Source organism: Ictidomys tridecemlineatus, unplaced genomic scaffold (genome assembly GCF_052094955.1).
Source record: "Ictidomys tridecemlineatus isolate mIctTri1 unplaced genomic scaffold, mIctTri1.hap1 Scaffold_91, whole genome shotgun sequence".
Lineage (NCBI taxonomy): Eukaryota > Metazoa > Chordata > Mammalia > Rodentia > Sciuridae > Ictidomys > Ictidomys tridecemlineatus.
In genome coordinates, this window is record NW_027526141.1 from 423,396 (window position 1) to 446,716 (window position 23,321).

At 33.8% G+C, this 23,321-nt stretch overlaps 1 pseudogene; it reads left to right on the forward strand.

Moving 5' to 3' along the window:
* Nucleotides 1-1,892: 1,892 nt before the first annotated feature.
* Nucleotides 1,893-21,832, forward strand: LOC144374843 (axin interactor, dorsalization-associated protein-like; annotated as a pseudogene).
* Nucleotides 21,833-23,321: the final 1,489 nt, after the last annotated feature.

Here is a 23,321-nt window from a genome sequence, read left to right on the forward strand (position 1 = left end):
TCTCCTGCTGCTTCCCCTTTGCTTGTCAGACTTAAGTTCCCACAGTCCTTTCTGTGCCTTGAATAAGACAAACTGTTTCCTACTTGGAACCTTTGTTGTTGCTCCAGCCTGTTCTCTAATACCTGGGAAGCCCTTATGCTAGAGCCACTTGTGGATGATTCCTCTCATCTCAGGTCTTGGCTCAAATGTCTTCTTACAGTATAGTTTTGAAAGGCACCCTGTCTACCTTAGCTACTCCACCAAGTTCTCTCTGCTTTTACACAGCATCCTGTTTGTATCCTTCATACCACTAATCAATCGTACATTATCTTGTTTATTTGTTGGCATATTTATTGTCTACTTTTCCTTAGTAAGGTCTAAGGTCCAGATATGAGTTCTTGATAACTATGTGTATCTTTAGCACCTAAAACAGTGATTGGAACATTGTGAGTACTCGGTATGCATTTATTGAGATGAAGAAAGAGATAAAGGATGAGGAAGAGCTAAAGGGAGAGAGAATAAGAGTGAGTAATGAGAATCTAGGTACAAGTTTCCAACTTTTTTCTCACTGGATGATTGACTCCTATTGGAATAAGTTATGTAATTACAACCTGTTCTTTTTGAATTTCCTTATTTAGGAATCCAATATGCCATACTCCTTTTAACTCAAATCTGCAAGACTCCAAAATTAAAGTCTGAGTAATTAGAGTAAAAACCATGGGTTGCACAATTAATAATGCTAAATATTCACCTTGAAATAATTGCAGGTAGTCACTAGGAATCCATAAATTGGGGAATGAAACAATAAATTTCATAAAATACTTTTCCAGATACAGATAGAATTGTAGAACATCTGTCTGTAGGCTTACATGCCAGAAAGTAATCAACCAGGACACAAGAGGTGATAGCATTATGTTGTTTGATGACTTCCCTGAGGAGAAAGTCTGCTGTGTGTGTGTGTGTGTGTGTATGTGTATGTGTGTGTACACACGTGTAAAAAATATATATATATGCATGTATATATGTATTTACACATATACAATAAATTTCATCATAAAAGGAATATTAGAATTATAACCTTGCTTCTACAAACCTTACCAGTGTGATAAGTATTGAGGAAAATCTACTGAGGATAAAGAATAAGATGTGATTATCTATTTCTCTTTAATTAGTCATCTTCAGTATCAATCTTTTAATTAAAATACTTCAGGAGAAGAGGTATTCTCTTTCACTGGTACCTCATATCACCTAGGACCTTGTACATTGGAGAACTATTTTATGGTTCATTTTCTATGAGGGCTCTGAGACTTTCCTTGGAGATCTTACAGTACTCTGAAAATACTGGTACCTGCAGTCCACAATGGACATTTTTATTTTGCTATGACATTCAGTAGTCAATTGCAGAGTCTTGAAATGATAGTGAAGCTCGGAATTTAAAATACATATATTAATGTGTGGTTAATACACTATAAAATATGATTAAAAGTATCAATTTAAGATATAACATATAAGACTAACTAATATATAAGTCTAAGATTATGATATAAGTCTAATGTTGGTCTATGTATTTTTTCTAGTCCTAAAGAATATTCTCACATATAATAAAGAATTTCCATTTGATGTTCAGCCTGTCCCATTAAGGTAAATAAATAAGCATCCATATTTTATCTTCTGATTTTATTATCTATTTTATGCCTGTTTTTCAAATATTTCTGTATTTTTTCCCTATCAAATTTGGTATTGGTGATATGGCTGATACCATTGGTAGCAATGAGATGATTGACATTGACATTTATATCAACATTAACCTAATAATCAGCATCTTATCTGGGAAGTTAGTGGCTATGAGGGTTAGCTGGTGTATTAAGTGGAGTAGCTCACTAATTTTTCTGTCCTTTTTTATATAGGAGAATTTCAGCCCCTGGTGAGGAAGAGCATTTGGAATTTGAAGAAGATGAAGAAGAAGGTGGTGCTGGAGCAGGGTCTCCTGATTCTTTTCCTGCTAGAGTGCCTGGTGGGTACAAAAAATGTACATTATATAATTCAAGGTCAGGTGTTTGGAACTTACTTTTGTACTTGTTAGTGGCGGGTAAAACATCTCCAGGTTTGCCAATCTTAAGCAAATTATCATGGCCATTCTGATAGCGGTAGCTAATGGTTTATTGTGAAAGTATCTTACTATTTGTGTCAGGGATCCTCAAAACATCCCGGGTTTAGTGATTTGCTAGGAAGACCCACAGGACTCAGCATATAGCTGTACTCACAGTTGTATTCTGAGTCATTACAACAAGAAAACACAAGAACAAAATTAGCAAAGGGTAAAAGCACACAGGCAAATTCCAGAGGAAACCAAACTTCTAAGAGTCCTCTCCCAGCAGAGTCAAATATGTACTTGATTCTCTCAACATTATTTCACACCTGTAAAATGAAAAATATTGTCTATTGGGGAAACACTGTAGAGATTCAGTGCACAAGACACTTATTGGGGTTAGCATGAACCAAAACTAAAGACTCCAGGAAGAAAGCAAGTGTTCAGCACAAACCATATTGTTTGCATGGACGGTTTAGGCACAGTGATCTTCTTAACAGGGCATGATGGGAATCCTGCTGAAATCCAGGTTCCCAGATTCTAGCCATGGACCAACATTGTAAGTAGGCTTTCTAGAGTAACTGTTTGCTATGTTAATTCTTTTCTTTATATATCTAGCTGTTCTTTAAATAATCATATATGATTGTGAAACCTGGACCTGGAGGAACAGATACTATACAGTTGCCCTTAACAGGGAAATAAAGAATACATAGCAAGTTCTTTTTATTTGTGGAAGATCTTGACAAGGTTGTAAAATACCCTAGTCAAGCACCCTGAGTGAATTTTTTGCCTCTTCCACTTCTATAATTTCTTCTGTTCTTATACAGTGCACAGTTTTTACTTCTGATGAACTAGTTCATTTTTTGGAAGTGTGGAAATAACACTGTACTATTGTGATGCATTTTTTATGCTTTATGGTATAATTAAATATAATATACATATCATCCAGAAAACTTCATAATTAAAGTCATATTCCAGTAATTTAAATACTCTTTGGTAGAAGACGTTTGAAATATAAACAGTATAGGCTTAGACAAACAAGATACCTGCGCTTTTGAGTCTAACATCTGCCAATCAGTAGTTGAGTGACTGTACTTTTTTCTTTATAAAAGGAGATGTTGACAATGCCTAATTCATAGGGTTACAATGAAAATTAAGGCACCACATACAAAGCATTTGGCATGATACTTTTCATTTGCTGGGGTAGTGGTGGCTACTGTATTTTCATTATCACTTCTAAATGGTGCTAACAGTCCTACACCATAGGGTTATTGGAAAAATTACAGTCACTATAAAATGTTATTGTTAGTGTTTCTTTGATACAAGGTAATTATTTCCAATCTGTTTGTCCTTATGAAGAAAGAGCTATATTTTACTTGTCATATTTGTAGGAAATTTCAAGATTGCTGAGATGATGAGGTAAATAAATTTGCTAAAATTTTTCTGTATTTTTTATTTCCTTTTCAAACCACATGCTGTACTTGAAATAGATTCCAGTTCTATAAATTTCTGGTTTGATTATTTGTTCACTAGCTATACTTCTGTAGCAAACAAGATCCTTGAAGCAGATGATGTAAGTCATGAAATGGACAGATTAAGGTCTTTATGGGTTTCAGGTTGCTGAGTTGAAAAGAAACTCTGTAAATTAAGTCTATTTGCTATGAAAGATTAAGCCCAAAGTAATTAGATTTTTGTATTCTGATATAGCATTTTGGTATTTTATTTCAGAGATACAGAAAGCTCACTAAACCTTTCTATTCCCTGAATTATTTTCCTCAAAGTAAGAAAGAGTACATATAGTTCAATTGGCTATATTTGATTTTCGATCATATTTTCCAGGGCCTGTGTCATTATAAAATTAAAAATGTCATTGAAGGACAATTTGACCTTTAACTTAATTGTAGAATGGGGAAAATTGTTATACTGTGGACATCCAAGATTTCATTCATGATAAGGCTGTTGTGTCTATATTATCATGGCAGGGTGCTCCTAAGAATTATAACATTTTTATTATCTTTATTTTATGTAATTTATATAATTGTAAGTTTGTTGTATTTTTTTTTGGTACTGAGGATTTAACACAGGGGTACTTTACCAGTGAGCCACATCCTCAGCCCTTTTTATTTTTCATTTTGAGACAGGATTTCACTTAGTTGCTGAGGGCCTCACTGAGTTGCTGAGATTAGTCTTAAACTTGGGATCCTCCTGCCTCAGCCTCCCAAGTCACCTGGATTACAGGCTTGTGCCATAGCATCTAGCTTATTATGATCTTTTGAAAAAATATTGATTAAGGTGTCCCTTACATATATAAAAGGCATCTTTTTTTAGTGTGCAGCTTTATGAGTTTTGACAAACACACATGCTAAACACTACTACTGTTAAGCTAATGAGATGAAGTATAATATATGACTATGGTATGACCAAGAGTAGTTTATTCCCATTTAAAATTAAAAATGAATTTTTATCCAACCTTTCTTGAAAAGAATAAAAAATTGTTAAACCTTTCTTTGACATTAATATCATTTTCAAAGCCTTCAATTCTCATAAGACAAACAGTAACTTTTGTGTACTGCTTTAAACACTAACTGGCTTAAGTACAAATAGTAGTTTAATTTTCTTAAGGTAATCTCAGTAGATTTCATTTAAATAGAGGATATAAATTTATAACCTATTATTTATTACCTGAAAACTTATTTATCATTTTGAATATTAAAGCTTCTAAATGATAAACCAAAGTAATACAAATAAAAAAATAGCTGATCAGGATTATATGCTTATAATCCTAGCTACTTAAGAAATTGAGGCAGGAGGATTGCAAGTTTGAGGCCAGTGGGGGCAACTTAGAGAGACTTTGTCTCAAAATAGAAAGAACTAGGGATGTAGCTCAGTGGTAGTGTGCTTGCCTCACCTGTGTGAAGCCCTACATTTGTTTCCTAGTACCACATGCACAAATAGCCATGACACAATTTTAGACAAAATTTAAAAAAACATTTCTGAGTGACCTAAACATAAGCCTAGCAATCTCAACATTATTCTAAATTTGTATTGGTTATTCATCTTTTATATAGTCTTAGATATGTACAAAAACTGTTTTTTGAAACTCAAAATGAAGAGTGAATCTTACTTCTTTAATATCAAGCCTGTACTTGTTTCTTTCCTGCATAAATATTCAATTCTGAGTTGAACTTGAGAGTTAAGCAAATATGGATTTCATTTTCAGCTAAAGTGCAGTGTTTTTCTTACTCATGCATATAGGAAGTTGAAAACTGCAACAAAATATTCATTGCTGTTCCATGAATATTAGGGCATCCTTATTTCACAGAATTTCAGAATATATTTAGGGTTAAGCAGTAAATACTACCAAAGTGTGCAGTTAAACTCTGGCTCTCCGTGCACTTCCTTTCTCTCAAAGTCTCAAATTCTCAGACTGAGCCGAACAATCAGAGCCAGAGTCCCTTATCCAGTCATGTACTTATATTGAAAGGAAAGGAAAATACCATTCAATGTTATCTGGAAGTTCTCCTAGCTATTTTTCAATAGTTTTAAGGCTTGTTAATATTCTATTACTCTCAAGCAGTTTTGGAAACATTTTAAGATTTCTTTTTTATAATTTGTCTTGTTTGTTTGTAGTACTGGGGATTGAAGTCTGGGGTGCTCTACCACATAGCTACATCCCCAGCTCTTTGACTTATTTTTTTTTTTATTTTGAAACAGGGTTTTGCTAAGTTGCCCAGGCTGGCCTCTCCTGCCTTAACTTGCCAAGTTCCTGGGATTACAGGCATGCACCACTAAGTCTGGCTAAGTTTTTTTTAATCCATGAATCTTGTCACTTGAAGTCAAAAGGTTTTCTCCAGAGCTTTGCAGAAATTGGTTTATAGGAAATTTCTATTGAGTATGCTCTTCATCAAGGCTCTAAGCAACATCTGGCCTGCTTTGTCTTGAAAGTCCTCTGGCCACTCAAATTTTAACCCAACACCTGTAGTAACTCTTCCTTGCATGCTAAATGGCATCTGTGTATGAAGCATATACCCACTGATTCATCTTAGGTTTTGTGAGAGTATTTATTATTTTTTCCAGATATGATGGTTACACTTAAGAATTCAGCCATTATCCAAATCACATATTTCTGAACACAGAAAAATACATATTTCTAGTACCAGTCAATAAAGAAAATAAAAACAAGAATATATTCATATAACTTATATACAAACAACTTTAATCAGGTATAATTTTTCACAGACCTAGAAATATTATTATTTGAATGCTAATGACCCCTAAGATTTTTATCAAACTTTTAATATAATTTCAAAGTGAACAAACTTCTTATGATTTTACTCTTTATCTTGAAAGGTTGGACCAGTTTCTCAACTACTAATCAGTTACCAACCAAAAGAAATTGTGCATGTGTTTTCATATTTTCACACAATTTGTATGTGTGTACAAATTGCAGATGTGCAGTACAAATTGCAAAATTTTTCTCTTGCTAGATTTTTAAGACTCATTTCATGTTTTGTGCCATTTACAAAATGTTATGACCAAATAATGATTTGATAATACCATTATTTTAAATTATGTTAAAATTATCCCAAAATAATAGAAAATATTATTTTATATATATCATTTTTATTGGATTTTAAAATTACAAAGAAATGTGCACTTAAAAAATGTGTGTGACAGACTTTGAATTTGTAGTATCAAACATCTGAATTTAATTACAAGTATGATAAATCTAAAACAAAGAAGACATAAATATATAATCACACACATATGATAATGCTTAGTTTACATTTTAGATATCAGGTTCATCTCTGTCCTAAAAGTATGGACAACAAATTTTGTACTCCTTATTCATGACATTTAATTTACCAAGCACCAAGGCAAAATGAAGACTGACTCACCTCTTATTGAAGTAAATGCCTGTGACAAACATTTGTACAATATCATGTAAAAAGCAAATTCAAATCAGTGTTTTAAAAAATATAATCTTTGGTAATTTTCCTCTTTTAATGTTCTGACCTAGAAAATGATGTACTATTTTGGAACGAAGACTGTCATGCCATTTCCAATTTTGGACTAGAAATTGTCCTTATAGTATGATATGAGATATAAACAATAGAAATTTTTAAAAAGCAAAAATAAAAAAGTTGAAAGAAAAGAATGACTTCCTCTTCTGCATGTGAGGACAGGGTCTTAAGGATCCCATTGACCTTCATATCCATGTCACTCCAGACTCATCCTCAGGCTGGTGGTCCTTTCATTGTCTGATTCTCCATGATCTCTATGGCCATCCTACTTGATACTTAGACCTTCATTTTTCTCAGCATCCTCTTGGAACAAAGAAGTTATGGGCAGGGGGTGGGGGGCTTCAGATGTTCTCCCATTGTTTTTCTGTACCTGTTGCAGGTAGAGTGGTGCTTCATTGCTTGGTCTGTGTCAGTGCTGTGGGGTGCCCAGCAGAGGCCGAGGCCTTACTTGCACAATTCCCTTTCCTCTCCACAGTGGCAGTGGCTGTAACATTCTTGGCTAGGTCAGACGCTTTTACACAGTTTTTAAAACATTCTTGAGGGAACTTGTCTATGTTTAACAAACAGCCATTTGGGGGATCCATAGCTACCTTCACAAATTGTTTTCCACAGATGAAGCACAATGAAATAGAACAACTTGAGTTTTTACCCAAGTACCACCTGTTAATAAACAGTTTCCATCAACAAGATGGACTTTTTGGTATCCCCTATTACAGTAGTGTGGTAAAATGGTTCCAAACCTTCTAATTCATTGTCATTACTTTATCAGAGTTGTCTTTAGGTTTAGGCTTAGAATCTTCCTCTCGCAGAAAATCACACTGAATTGAGTAATTCCTTCCAACTCTTTTTGACACCAGTGAGAGCATGCTTGCTCTGGTTGGTGCATAAGAGGTGGTTGGGGGCAGATAAGTCAGAAAAAGACATGCTTTCTGTGTTCAGTACAACTTGGGGCTCACCAGCTACCAATGGCTTCCTTTGTCTTGCAGTAAAAACTGAAAGTGGAATTAACCAAATGAACACAGTCCTGCTGCTCACTGCTATATGAGTGTTAAAGACCTATCATATTGCTATCTGGGCTGCTCAGTCTCTGTCCATTCCTGTGAATGTGCATTGCCCAGTGTACAAAGTTCAAATCTTACTCTTTTTTAATCACTCCCTTACTTGGAGTTCTTAGTGACAGCTCAATAACATCCATGGGATGTTATTGAAAACTTGGTTTGGACAGCTGTAGCCATTTAGAGTTTTCCATATTTAAAAGTATGAGGCATAAATAGTGGCCTCACAAAAATGTCTATATTCTAATCCTGGGAACCTGTGACTGTTATGTTTACATGGCAAAAGGAACTTTGCAGAAGCTTGAGATGGGGAGGTTCTCCTGCAGTTCCTTTTAAGGCTTTAGGGACAATTAAAATAAAGATGTTAAAATGAGACATGATGGTTAAAAGCATGGACTCTGTAGCCAAACTTCTGTGTGATTATGGATAATTTGTTTTTCTATGCCTCACTTTTCACCTCTGAAAAATAGAACTAAACTATTGTTGTGAGGATTAGATGAGAGGATTAGGATAGTATGTGGCACATCACAAATACTCACAAGTGTTAGCTATTTCTTATTTACATAGCAATTCCATGTGGAAGAACATTTCTTCTGATCTTTGCTCTAGATCTGAGAGCAGATGATCTAGCTGGAATAGCACAGTTTACACTGGATTGTGTGTAGTGATTTCTTTCTTATCCTTGTTAGTCTTCGAATTTTATGAATGTAGTTGACTTGTTCTCATATTACACTATGTAATTGGATATGTTAATTCTTCACTTAGAAATCTTCCTTTTAATGAATTGGCTCAATTTACAACTATCATGGTTTTATCTTTGATGCAAAAACATGCATATAGATGGTATGGTATTATTTTAGCATTTGATCTTCTTTTATGTTTATTATTTCTTCACTCATTGATATAGATTCTCTAGCCATTTGTTTACTAGAGCATGATAACCTCTAGAACTGAAAATTCAGTCATTCATTCAATAAAATATTTCTTCAACAAAGATCTGTTTATTCCTTGTGCATACTACAAAAGTAACAGTTCCCACACCTTTCAGGATGCTTATTGTGTAGTCAGCAAGACAGAGCCAAAAGCACATGATTATGATTAGAGATGTGCACCAATGTCATAGGTTGGCAAAAAAGAAGGGCTGAGGGAATTCAATAAATCTAGTCAGATTTAGGACTCACTGAGTATGTAGGAGTTGACCATGCAGAGAGAGAGAGCACATCATAGACCATTCTGAAACACCTTAAATAGGCACCTTTCTATGTAATCTATGATCTTAATTACACTCAGCTTCCTTCATAATGGAACACAATGTTTGCTATTCTACCTTGAATTAAACAAGAAATTCAGACTTGAAATCACTGCCTCCATATTAAATTATTCGAAGCATAATGATTACATTAAACCTTACTGTGTAGTCTCAGGCAAAAAGATTGTTGGTAAGGAATGTAGCATCAGCCCTACCATTTCAACTGAAAGACCTAGATGATGACAGGTTATAAAATTGACTCACCCCAAAGTAACAACAAGTTTAATATCAACTTGGAAAAAAATAATCTTAACATCAAAAAGACTTTGAAAGTTGTAAAGCAATCATCTTTTGAATGTCAAAAAAGGTAGTAAAGAGGTAATACATAAAAGAAGTAACATTCTTGGGGGTTTTGGGGGGTGGGGTGGGGTGGGTTCTTTTTTTGTCTTTTTTAGAACTGGGGTTTGAATCCAGTATTTTGCAAATGCAAGGCAGACACTTTGCCACTGAGCTACATCCCAACCCAACATTCTTAATATATAAAGAAAAATTTTAATTGTAATAACCAAAGCAGAATACATGAGAGGAACAGACAATATGAGCGAGCGCACGAGCATGCACACACACACACACACACACACACACACACACACACACACATTTAAAAAACATCCGTTAAACATAAAAAGATACTCAACTTTATTTTTAATAAAAAACAGAAATTAAAGCTACTGTTGGTGAGTCTTAGGGGAAATAGGTACTTATTAATCACTGGTGGGAACAGAAAAATGGTGAGGTTCCTTTGGAGGGGAATTGAGCATTCTCTAACAACATATAAGTACATATTTTTTCCTTAGCAATCCCATTCCTGAGAATTTACTTTGAAGATGCACCCCCAAAATACAGGAAAAATAGGAGGAAACATTTGCATATACACAAGATTCTCTGTTTAGGTGTTTTTTATAATGATAAAAAGTTAGAAATAAAGTAACTGCCATATGAAGATTGACTGAATAAACATAGGATGCTGTAGAAAATAATTCAGAAAATCTCCATGAACTAATGAGTGATTTTTCAAATTATTGTTAGCAGAATTTATCAAGGTAGTTCACATTAGCAGATTAAGGGGAAAGATTTCATAAAGTTGTCAACAATGCAGAAAAAGTTTTCAGTTAAATTTGAAATACAGCCTTGATTTTAAACAATTCTTGTCAAAGAACAGAAAAACATCCTTAACCTGATAAAACATGGCTACATGACATTTACAGCCCAAAATCGTTTAATGATGAATTTGAACAAAACAAGAGTGTCTATTACTTCTTTTCATCAGCATTGTTTTGGAAGCTCTAGCTACTGCACTAGGACAAGAAAATGAAATATAAAAGGGGGGATGTTCTTTATTTGCACATTTATGAATATATAGAGAATATATGCAAAAAACCTATTCATAACTCATTAATAAGATAATGTGGTTCCTGGATAGAAAATCTGTACAGACAAATCAATTTTATCTCAAACAAGTAATAATTGCTTAGAAAATGAACTATTATAATATTTATAGTAGTATTAAATAATATCAAGGACCTTATTATAAATTCAACAAAAGAAATATAAGAATTTTATGTAGAAAATAAACCTTTATTGAAAGAAATAAAAGAATATCAAAAGGAAAAGGAAACTGGAGCAATCTTGAAATTAGGGAAAAAGATGGAAGATTGACTTAATAATTGTTATGGTTGGTGAGATGTTGAATTGTACATTCTCTTTTACTTTTTTCATTTCTCTCAATTGAATTGTTTATGAGAATGCATTTTATAAAAACAGTGAAGTCATTATTCTTTTTTTCATTTGTTCATAATAGTTATTCTTGACATTAGATTCATTTGGACTAATTATAAATGCATGGGATATAATTTGCTCCAATTCAGTCCCTTCACCCTCCCCATCCTCCCTCCCACTGTTCCCTTTCATCTACTTTACTGATCTATTTATTTACATTTTTTAAAATTAGTATGTTATAGATATTCAAAATGATGAGTTTCATTATAGTATATTCACATATGTGCATTGAAAAGTTAATTTGGTTTCATTCCACAGTTTTTCCCTACCCACTCCCCATTCCCTTCTTTTTCTTTTATTGATTTTATTTTTTTTAAATACACGACAATGGAGTGTATTACAATTCTTATTACACATATAGAGCACATTTTTTTATCTTTGTATAAAGTATGTTCATGCCAATTCACGTTATACATATACTTGTTTTTTTTGCATTACAATTCTTATTACACATATATACCACAATTTTTCATATCTCTGTTTGTATATAAAGTAGGTTGACATCCAATATGTGTCTTCAGACATGTACTTTGGATAATGATGTCCATCACATTCATTCCACATTCATTAGGAGGCTAATCCCCTGCCTCCTCCCTTTCCCTCACTCCCCTCTTCCCTATCTAAAATCCATCTATTCATCCCATGTTCCTCTTCCCTACCCTATTATGAGTCAGCCTCCTTATATCAGAGAAAACATTTGGCATTTGTTTTTTGGGGATTGACTAACTTCACTTAGCGTTATCTTCTCCAATGCCATCCATTTACCTGCAAATGCCATAATTTTATTCTCTTTAAAAAACGTTCATAGTGTATATATGCCACATTTTTAAAAATCCATTCATCCACTGAAGGGCATGTAGGTTGGCTCCACAGTTTAGCTATTGTGAATTGTGCTGCTATAAACATTGATGTGGCTGTGTCCCTGTAGTATGTTGTTTTTAAGTCCTTTGGGTATAGTCCAAGGAGAGGAATAGCTTGGTCAAATGGTGGTTCCATTCCCAGATTTCCAAGGAATCTCCATACTGCTTTCCAGATTGGCTGCACCAATTTGCAGTCCCACCAGCAATGTATGAGTGTACCTTTTTCCCCACATCCTCTCCAATACTTATTGTTGTTTGTCTTCATAATAGCTGCCATTCTGACTGGAGTTGTATCTTAGTTTTGATTTGCATTTCTCTGATTGATAGAGATGTTGAAATTTTTTTCATATATTTGTTGATTGATTGTATATCCTCTTCTGAGAAGTGTTTGTTCAAGTCCATGGCCCATTTTTTGATTGGGTTACTTGTTTTTTCAGTGCTTAGCTTTTTGAGTTCTTTATATACCCTAGAGATTAGTGCTCTATCTGATGTGTGAGGGGTAAAAATTTTCTCCCAGATGTAGGCTCTCTGTTCACCTCACGGATTGTTTTCTTTTGCTGAGAAAAAAAACTTTTTAGTTTGAATCCATCCCATTTATTGATTCCTGGTTTTAATTCTTGTGCCATAGGAGTCTTATTAAGGAAGTTGGGGCCTAACCCACATGATGAAGATTAGGGCCTACTTTTTTCTTCTGTTAGACGAAGAGTCTCTGGCTTAATTCCTAGGTCCTTGATCCATTTTGAGTTAAGTTTTGTGCATGGTGAGATTTATGAGTTTAATTCCATTTTGTTGCATATGGATTTCCAGTTTTCCCAGCACCATTTGTTGAAAATGCTATCTTTTCTCCAGTGCATGTTTTTGGCACCTTTGTCTAAAATAAGATGATTGTAATTTTGTGGGTTAGTCTCTGTGTCCTCTATTCTGTACCATTGGTCTACCAGTCTGTTTTAGTGCCAAAACCAAGCTGTTTTTGTTACTATTGCTCTGTAGTAGAGTTTAAGGTCTCATATAGCGATACTCCCTGCTTCACTCTTCCTGCTAAGGATTTCTTTAGCAATTCTTGGTCTCTTATTTTTCCAGATGAATTTCATGATTGCCTTTTCTATTTCTATGAGGAATGCCATTGAGATTTTGATTGGAATTGCATTAAATCTATATAGTGCTTTTGGTAGTTTGGTCATTTTGATAATATTAATTCTGCCTATCCAAGAGCAAGGTAGATCTTTCCAGAAATAGTAAATGAATTCAGCAAAGGAGCAGGATATAAATCAACACCCATAAATCAAAGGCATTTCTGTATATCAGTGACAAAGCCTCTGAGAAGGAAATGAGGAAAACTACTCCATTCACAATAACCTCAAAAAAATGATACTTGAGAATCAATTAAAGAAGTCAAAGATCTATACAATAAAAACTACAGAACCCTAAAGAGAGAAATCAAAGAAGATCTTAAAAGATGGAAAGATCTACACATTCCCTTCTTAAAAGGAGAAAAGGAGGAGGAGGGAGGGAGAGGGGGAAGTTGGGCAGGGTCAGATCAGAATATGATAACCCAAAGGGTGGGGTTTGGCCTGCTGAGAACTTCTAACTGAAGGAGATTGGAATCTCAAAAGCAAGCTCAGCAGCAAAGCCTTTGCTCTCCTCCTGCCCTCCTGTCCGTTCACCCTTCTCTCCCAAAGCCAGTCATAAAACCTAGAAAGTGCTCTCTCTCTCTCTCTCTCTCTCTCTCTCTCTCTCTTTCTCTCTCTCCCTCTCTCTCTCTCCCTCTCTCTTTCCTTCCTTCCCTGCTATTCCCTTCCTGTCCCCCTACCCTCCCTTCCCCCCTCTCTTAAAAACCCTCATTCCAGACAGGACCTGCCTTAGGTCCAGAAGGAAAGAAGGCCAAGAAGATGACCAGACAGGGCTTGCTGGGACCCTGGCAGCCTTTTACCATTAGCTCACACCCCCTTTTCCAGTCATTTCTACATGGCCATCCATTCTTCATGGAACATAAACATAAAAACAGGAGTTTTCCCTGGATCTCTAGGTCTTTATTTCTGAAGGCTTTTAGGTCAAATAAAATTCTATTAAATAATTATAATGATTTTTAAAATGTAAAGATATATACTAGTTCATAAATTAGAAGAAGCAGTTTATAAAGATAGACTCTTTCTGAAACTCATCTGAATTTTTATTGCAGCTATAGAATGAAGATACTGTATTAGTGGTAAGAGGATAAACAGTCCGGTAAGACAGAATAGAAAACTCAGAAAGTGATTGCCACATGATTTATGATTGAAGTGGGACTGCAGATCAGTGGTGGAAAATGTCAGTCTTTTTAATGAGTAGTGCTGAGACAATTGAGTATTTATGTGAAATTGAATGAAATTAAAGCCCCTACTATACACTGTAGTCAATAATTCTGTGTGACATATGGAATTAAGTGTGAATGGCAAAACAATAAAATGCTTTCAAGATAATACCTTTATGATTTTGGAGTGGGGTAAGTTGTCTTAAATATGACATAAAAAGCACTGATAGTAAAGGAAGATATTAAGAAATTTGATATTACTAGCAGTAAGTATTTATCATAATCAGAAGACACCATGGCAGAGAAAAGTCATTCTTAACATTCAAAACTAATACTTGGTGTTAGAAGTTAGCAATGGTTGCTATCTTTTGGAAGAGTGAATTGGATATGGTGGGGGGAAGGACACTCCCAGGAGGCTGATCATATCTTTCCTAGATCTGATACTAGTTATACAGGTGTATTCACTTTGTGGAAGTTCAGCAAACTGTACTAACAATTTGTACATTTTAAAATGTATATGCTCTACTTCAACAAAAAGTCTTTATAAAGGAAAAGTACTAAGAAGCTATTTGTAAAACATTTGTCCAGCAAAATAATAGAGACCTCCTACAGCTCAATAAGATAGATATCTCAATAAAAAATCGAGCAAAATAATTGAACACACTTCAGAAAAGAGGAAATCATATATTTGATTTATTCTAAAAGGTGCTCAACCTTATTAATCTTCAGAGGAATGCAAATTCAAATGATTGATTTCTTTATACCAAAATTGGCTAACATGAAGAATCTGAGAAAACAGTACCTAGTGAGGATGTGGAGCAATGGGAACACTACTGCACTTGGGCTAGGAATAAAAATTGGCACAACCACCTTGGGAAATGGATTGTCATTACATAGTAGGTATGGAGGTAACATGCCAGGTGACTTAGTGATTCCTCTGTTTCAGAAATGGGTGCTTATGGGAACCAGAAGATGTTCAGAAGAGTATTTATTATAGCCTTGTTAACTATATCCAAACACTTGAAGTAATTCAAATGTCTATCAACACAAGAATGTGTACATAAACTGTAGCATATTTATACAGCCATGTACTACATAATAGAATGAACTTTTCTGCAGAAAAATTCATATATGATATACATACATGTGAATATGTATGTATATAAATATAAATGTATACATATTCACATTTTTCATAAAATTTCAGAGGTGTTTTTTAACTCTCTGAAGTTCATCCCAGATGTCCAGGTACAAGCCCCTCTTCTAAAAGTACCCTCATTTGTCAATCAAAGAAGATGCATAAAAGGTATTATGTATATATTTAATGATATCAGCCTGAGCCCATTTAGGTTTGTTAATGCAACAGTGGACTGCAGCCTCCAGGCCTTCCCATTATTGCATTTGTCTGTATTGTCTTCATATTTGTTTAAATTAGAAAGTAATACATTTTTAACAGCACTGTTGAGGTATAATTTGCATTTCATAACATTTCCCTTCTGTAAGTATAAAATTCATCGATTTTTGACACCTCTATAGAGTTTTGCATCTGTCATCACTATACAAGTTCAGAACATTCCCATCACCTCCCAAAATTTTCTCAAGCCACATTTGCCATCAATCAAATGTGTATTTTCAAATGTAGTGTGTTTATTGCTTCATGTATTTCAAATAACTCATCATTAAAAGTAGCATAACACATTGTTGAATAGAAACTTGAAAAACATCAACCAAAATCTTTTGTTAAGTGCATTTTGAGGTTCTGTATACATACTTGATTAAAATCAGCTTATTTGCATCTGTTCTCTATTGCTAGTTTCAAAAAAGGGAACATACTGAACAGTTGATTTCTTCCTTCATATGTCCTTGGTGGGTGAATGTTGTCATGTTGTTCTGGGTAGGTTTTTAGTTTTAAAAATTTTAGTTGGTTTTGGGGAAAATGTTCAGTTATACAAATGGCCATTTTATATGGCAGTCTCTATAGTACTAATTTCTGAGAGAATAACTCATACAAAATAGAATGAAGAATAGAAGTTAGACTATATAGTTAAATTAAAACATAAATATCAAATTGTAAATTATTTTCTTTATTAGGAATAACTAAAGAGAAGAATGTATTGATCAACTCTGATATTAAATGTCTCAGACTTTAGAACAGTATAACAAGTATTTTAAAAGCTTTTCTCGTCTTTGTTCTACCACTTCATATTAAGATGCTGAGTATAATATAGAAGTACATATGGAATATAAATATTATGTGAGCATATTATACAATTATGTATAATTGGGCTTCCTCAAGTAATCTTTTTAACATACTTTTATTATACATACTATATACTATTATTATAGAAATGATTATTTCTGCTTAAAGGTGATTTATGGTTGGGAAATGCAGATATATTATGTGTAAAATTAAATATTTTTCTAAAAAAGTATAACATCAGATGTTCATGAATTTCGGAAATAAAAATACATAATGCCTAGCTAGTTCCTAAGAGGTAGGCTATATCTTCTGTTTGTCAAAGTATTTACTCTGAATTGTTGGTGGAGCTAACTTTTACTGAGGTTTCTCTGTTGCCAGGTACTTTATTACCAAGGTTGCCATCAGAACCGGGAATGACATTACTCACTATCAGGATTGAGAAAATTGGTCTGAAAGACACTGGACAGTGCATCGATCCCTATATTACAGTTAGTATAAAGGGTAAATAACTGGCAAATTGCATTATGTTTTTTCTCATATGGGACAAAGTTTTTGACAGGGGATGGTCTTGTATATGTGACAACTTACTTTAATGCATTCTATAATGAGGCAAAATCCTAGAAGAGATCATAACAGAACATAGTTCGAAAGACTTACAAAAAATATTTCCTACTTATACACTCACTTTTGCTTTTGAGTTTGTATAGATTTTTGCTCTTCAGATTCCATCTAATGTGCAGACTAAACATACACATTGTCCTTAACAGCAGCTACAGTCTTCAGGATATAGATTAACAATAGCACCCCTCACCTTCTCCTATCCAGTCTATATTAATTTCTCTCCACAAAGCCCCATTTCCTATTTTCCCATCTCTCCTGCTTCAGCCCCTTCTTCTTCCTGTGCTACTGAGGTATCTACTTAGGTGAATCCTACAGAGGCAGATGAAAATCAGGGGACAGGGAAGTAGGGTGCAACCATAACATCCATGCCCTGAAAGCAATCCCGTGGGATGATGATGTGATTAAGCAATAAATTATACCATTTTACAGAAATAACTATAGTTAGTACAAACGGCTTATTTTAATCTGTAGTTTTGCACCAAAGGAACAGATCGGTGCTGAAATTAAATGGAGGAACTTTTATCAATTGCAGAAATAAAGTCAGATCCATGGGTTCATTAGTGCTAATTAAAAGAAAAATATGACCACAAAGAAAAACATTTATTTAAAGAACATAATCCACAGCACTAATACTGGTACACTTTTAAATTCCGAGGTTACCAGTTATCAAATATATAGTGTACCGGAAAATATTTACATTGTTTGATAGGCCATTTATAAAACTGCATACTCATTGAGAAAGTATACTTAAAACACAAAAATATTTAATGATGTTGTAAATGTTAAATTACCTTTGCATATGTTATACTGAAATATTTTTATGTAAATATTTTTTTAATTATTAAATGTACTAAATTGTTTTTTGAGCTTTTTGAGACACATAAATGAATAACACATAAACACTGAGGAGTTATTAGATGAGTCCATGTTGAATTTGACTAAACTGAGATTTTTAAACCCGGAAAATTAAAACTATATATAACGTGCCATCTGGTTGTTGTAAATTCAGGGTATGTTGTAAACAGTATAACCAGAATTTAGATAATATATATGAAAAATTATTCATTAACCAAAGGGTTTTTGTTGGCTGTTCTCATCCATTTTTGGTTCTTAACAGGGAAATTATGATAAGGTTAGGTTTAAAGGCTTTTCTAAATAAGTCATATACTTGATCAAAGTTAGAAATTGGTGGCAGAGCTCCATTGTGGCAAATTATATACTCCAGATTTTTTTTGGCATAGAAATATATAGTGGGATATTCCCTATGGAAAAAAAAACATGTTTGTTCTTTTTACCACTTCACTATGAAGATCAAGTTTTGTCCACTTGGCCATGTAAAGGCTTCCTACCACTTCACTATGAAGATCAAGTTTTGTCCACTTGGGCCATGTAAAGGCTTCCTTGTCCCCTTCATGAGGTCTCCTATCCAGTCTATATTCATTTATCTCCACATACCCCATGAACTTTAACAACTCTCACATACTTGCTCACACCAAATATGAATCTCTTAGCCTGAGAATCTCCTCTCAGCTCTTTCCATGCCTCTTTAGGAACTGTAACCTTTGCAGTTTCTATATTTTCCGTCTGTATATGTGAATGCTCATAAGCAGAAACTTAATTGTTTCTCCAGATCTGAATGACATAGATTTAACTCCTGTGCAAGATACTCCTGTGGCTTCAAGAAAAGAAGATACATATGTTCATTTTAATGTGGACATTGAGCTCCAGAAGCATATTGAAAAATTAACCAAAGGTTTGTAATTATCAGTTACTGACTTCTTAAGGACACAGTACTTATCTGGGTTTGTGTTCATAGTATCCTTAACACAAGATCTTATGTCACATAGTTATGAATATTGACTTAAAGTCAAATCAAAAATTTTTTTAAAATATGAGAATTAGCAGTTGCATTATCTAGTTGTGTAATAAATGTGGTTAAATATTATTTGATAGGGAAGTTTTTCTCATAATACAGAGTTAAGGAAGCAGGTTCCCTAATAATTACCTTAAGTCCTTTTAGGAACCTAATGATTACTTTCTAACAGTTAAAGAATTATTTTTTTTTCTTTCAATAAGATGCATTGGGTAAAAAGATACTATAACTGGCAGTTAGTTTGTAAGAATATGGAAAGGACAATCTGGGCGTGGTTTCAGGAGGGAGAGAAATGATATAAGGTAGAATTTTTTTTAAAGGAACTCTTAAATTTCTATTCTATCTAATACAGGTGCTTATTGAAACCATTTCTATAGGTACTGCTGATACTTAAGTAACTTCTGTTTTTCTTGTGGTATTTAATATTTTATATTCTTTGGTAGTTTATGATTCTACCTGTGTACATAACTTACATTCTTGCTATACATTTTTGTTGTACTTTGTAGAATTAAATGATATGGAGAAATGTCACTCAGACATGCTAGTACCAGAGCTTGGAGTGACAGCCACAGTGAGTTATCAACAGTTGTGTCATCAGACTGTTTGACACATGTTACTTTGTAAAATCATAGGCTTCTGGTGACACATAAGAAATGTGTGGTCTCTGGCTTATGTTGTTTGTTTTAATTCCTTAGGTGCAGCTATCTTCTTTGAATTCAAACACTACAAGCCTAAAAAAGGTTTACCAGCATCAAGTGTTTTGCTTTCATGGAGATGGATGAGATTAAACCTGGGCCAACTGTAATAGAACTGTAAGTGATATACATATAGGATTCATACTGTTCTAATGGTTACTAGTTCATGTTTCTTCTTAGTCCCTCTTATCGAGAATGTAACATTGGAGTAGATCAATCATCAAAGTATTTTAAATCTATTGTGGTTACAGATACAAGAAACCCACTGACTTTAAAAGAAATTGCAGTTATTGACCAAGAAACCACTTTATCTTCATCTACATCAAACTTTGCACAAGGAATGATTCTGACATGAGTAATGTGGAATTTCTGTGAATTTTACCACTCAGTAGAAACCATCATAGCTCTGTGTAGCATATTCATCCTTCAGGAGGCAGGAAGTGAACCATATCTATAGGCCAGTGAGTCCATTGCAAAGCTGTACCACAGAACTAAAGTCCAGCACCTCATTGTTATGACTCCTTTAGATACAGATTTATTGTAGATTTTGAAACTTGTTTTTACTTTTCTATTAATTGTGCAATTAATAGTCTGTTTCCTAATTTACCACTGTTCCTACCCTGCTTCCTGGAACAATATTGCTGTGGTAGGTATGCTCATCTTCAAACTTAATACAGCAATAAGAATGTGCTAGAGTTTACACATTTGCTCACTTTTGCTCCAATATGGTCTTTTGATTTGAATTAACTTCAAACTTTTGAATTGAAGTGGGTAGGATAGTACTAGATTGCTTTGAAAGGAAATTGGATCAGTTATGGTCTGTCTTTTAGGCTGTTCGTTAGAGCTGGCCTAAATTCACCCTCATCTGATAGTTCTACTTAGAAATAGTGTGCCTTGATCAGATCAATATCTTATATGGGAGTGTTCCCCAGATTGTAGCTGTGATTTTTTTCCAGATGACCAGATTGTTTTTCTGAAAGTGAGCATATTTTTAGTCATGTTGATTAGTTGTTCTATATCACATTGCTATTGTTTCTACGGTTAACATTAAATGATTCTAGGGTTAACATTAAAACTATCTCTCTCAGAATAATTACAAATTTTTGAGTGGGTTTACGTCGTCTAAATCATGTCATCTAAAAATAATTGAGTCAGATGCTAATGAGATACTGCAGGAACAACTGCTGTTTTTCTGACAACTGATTGTGAAACCTTAAAACCTGCATACCTTGTCTTTATAAAGTGATGAGTATGCAAAATTTGGAAAGATATTCTATTTTTTTAATATAGGTAGATACGACTGCCATTTATTTCCTATTTAGATATATTGACATTCATATGAAAATATGCAGGTTATTAGCCTATTATAATTTCACTATTTACATTACTTTTAACTTGATGAGACATAAATAAAACTGTCATAGTACACAAGGTGGATATTTGATACACAGAAAATAAAGATTTGTGAGGAGCTTTTTTGTGGGTTACATGTAGAACCCATGTATTTTAATATTCACTATTTTAAATGAACAATGCATGAAGGGAATGCAATACTTGACCTATTTTTAAACTAGTGTAAACCCTAATCATGGCATCAATTTGCTTTTTAAAACGAATAACAGTTATTTTAGCCCTTGCACTTCAAGAGATCTAGTCTTTAATTTTTCAGTTGTCTGTTAGGTCAGTTTTGTTTACTAGATGAATGTTAATAAAACTATATGAGCCTGAAAGAATTCTCAACCAAATTTAGTCTTTTCTTTCATCTGGATTGGGTTAATTTCACAAGTGCAAAAATAGTTCAGTATACAGTAGTTCTAGGAAATGAAGAATTTGCCTTAATAAAATGTTCACTCAACCGAAACTCTGAGTAGTCAAAATTTCCAGACTGTAAACTTCTCAAGAGAAGGGCCTCATCTTCTCCATGTCATGTAAACTTTCCAAGGTGCTTGGCAGCACTCTACTCTGTACCCTGTGGAGTGCTCAGTACCTTTTTGTTTGATGTTACTGATGTTTGATGTTGCTCCCTTAAAATCTACTATTAAAATGTAGCAAAACTGATACATTGTTCTTTCTGTTTTCTCATACTATAAAATATGTATATCAAAGTGATAATTTAAAAAAAAACAAACTTTTTTTGGTTGTAGATGGACACAGTACCTTTATATTTATATGTGGTGCTGAGGATCAAACCCAGTGCCTCACATGCAACCCCAGCCCCTCAAAGTGATAATTTATATGAAGAAATATTTAGCATCCTTCACATAAGAATGCTTTTTTTTAACCTCGATTTATTTATGTGGTGCTGAGGATTAAACCCAAGGCCTTGCCTGTGCTAGGCAAGTACTCTACCACTGAGCCACAACCCCAGCTGCCACCAAAGAATGGGGTTATATGGAAAAAAAAAGAGGATGCTTTATATGAATGTCTTTCATCAGCATTAAACAAACTTAAATTGAACATTGTCGTCAGCTTAGCTTTAATTCAGACCTGATTGACCAACCTCCCCCAAAAAAGGTGATTTTATCTTGAAGCAGTTAACACAAAGCAATCTGTATCTCACAAATTAGTTGTTTAAATTTACTTTCTAGTGTGGGAGGGGATGAGTCACTGGACAATAATTACAACTATAGCAGTAATATTTTCAGGTTGAAACACTACTGCTTCACAAATTAAATGATTTTAGTAACTAAACTGAAACACAATTTGCTGGAGAGGACTTCTAAAACTTTTGAGATACAAAAGTATAATTGAATCAGGGGACAGTATTCTCTACACAACCTGTATATTGGCAGATACCTTGGGCTTTGCTACAGAAGTGGTACAATCAGATGGATGTAAGGAGAGGCAACTATAGGTGGGTTCAGAACTGCTCAGATAAACTACGTAGAATGCATTATAACTTACTAATAGAATAAATACAAAAAAGGCTTTAGAGGGAAAACTACTGTTGCTTTGAATAAAATAATAAATCTGCCTTTCCTTGAAAATCTATCTTCCTAGCTGACATCACCTTTATTTAAATGCTATTTTAAAATTAGAAGTTTTAGTAACTTCAGCATTGCCTTGTGTCCTGTAGAGGTTGAAAGATACATTCAAAATTGGTGTTTGTGACTTAAATTTTATTTTACATGGTTAAAAATGGCATAAGCTATTATATGGTTTTCCTCTTACACACACAGCTGCTGCTTCTAATATTAAATGGAGGTTATGTAGATTGAATTCTTCCTAAAGGACTCAAATTCTTTTTATTCTGAGTTATCTTCAGTAGTTTAGAGATTTTGTTTCACACTGAAGCTTTTGCCCCCTATTTTGAGAATACTTAGGGGACATAAAAAGAACAATGATATGTTATGTTCTAGGTTTTAACAATCCTATTACTTTCTAGAATTTAAAAGAATGGAAGAATATGGTCTAGCAGTAAAAAAAAGTACTAGGCTTTTATAATTTTATTTAAATCTTAAACCTCTTAAAATGTACTGTTAAAATTGCCGTAATTAATATTACAGTTCTGGAGAGCTAGTTCTTAGAAACATTGTTTTAAAGACAG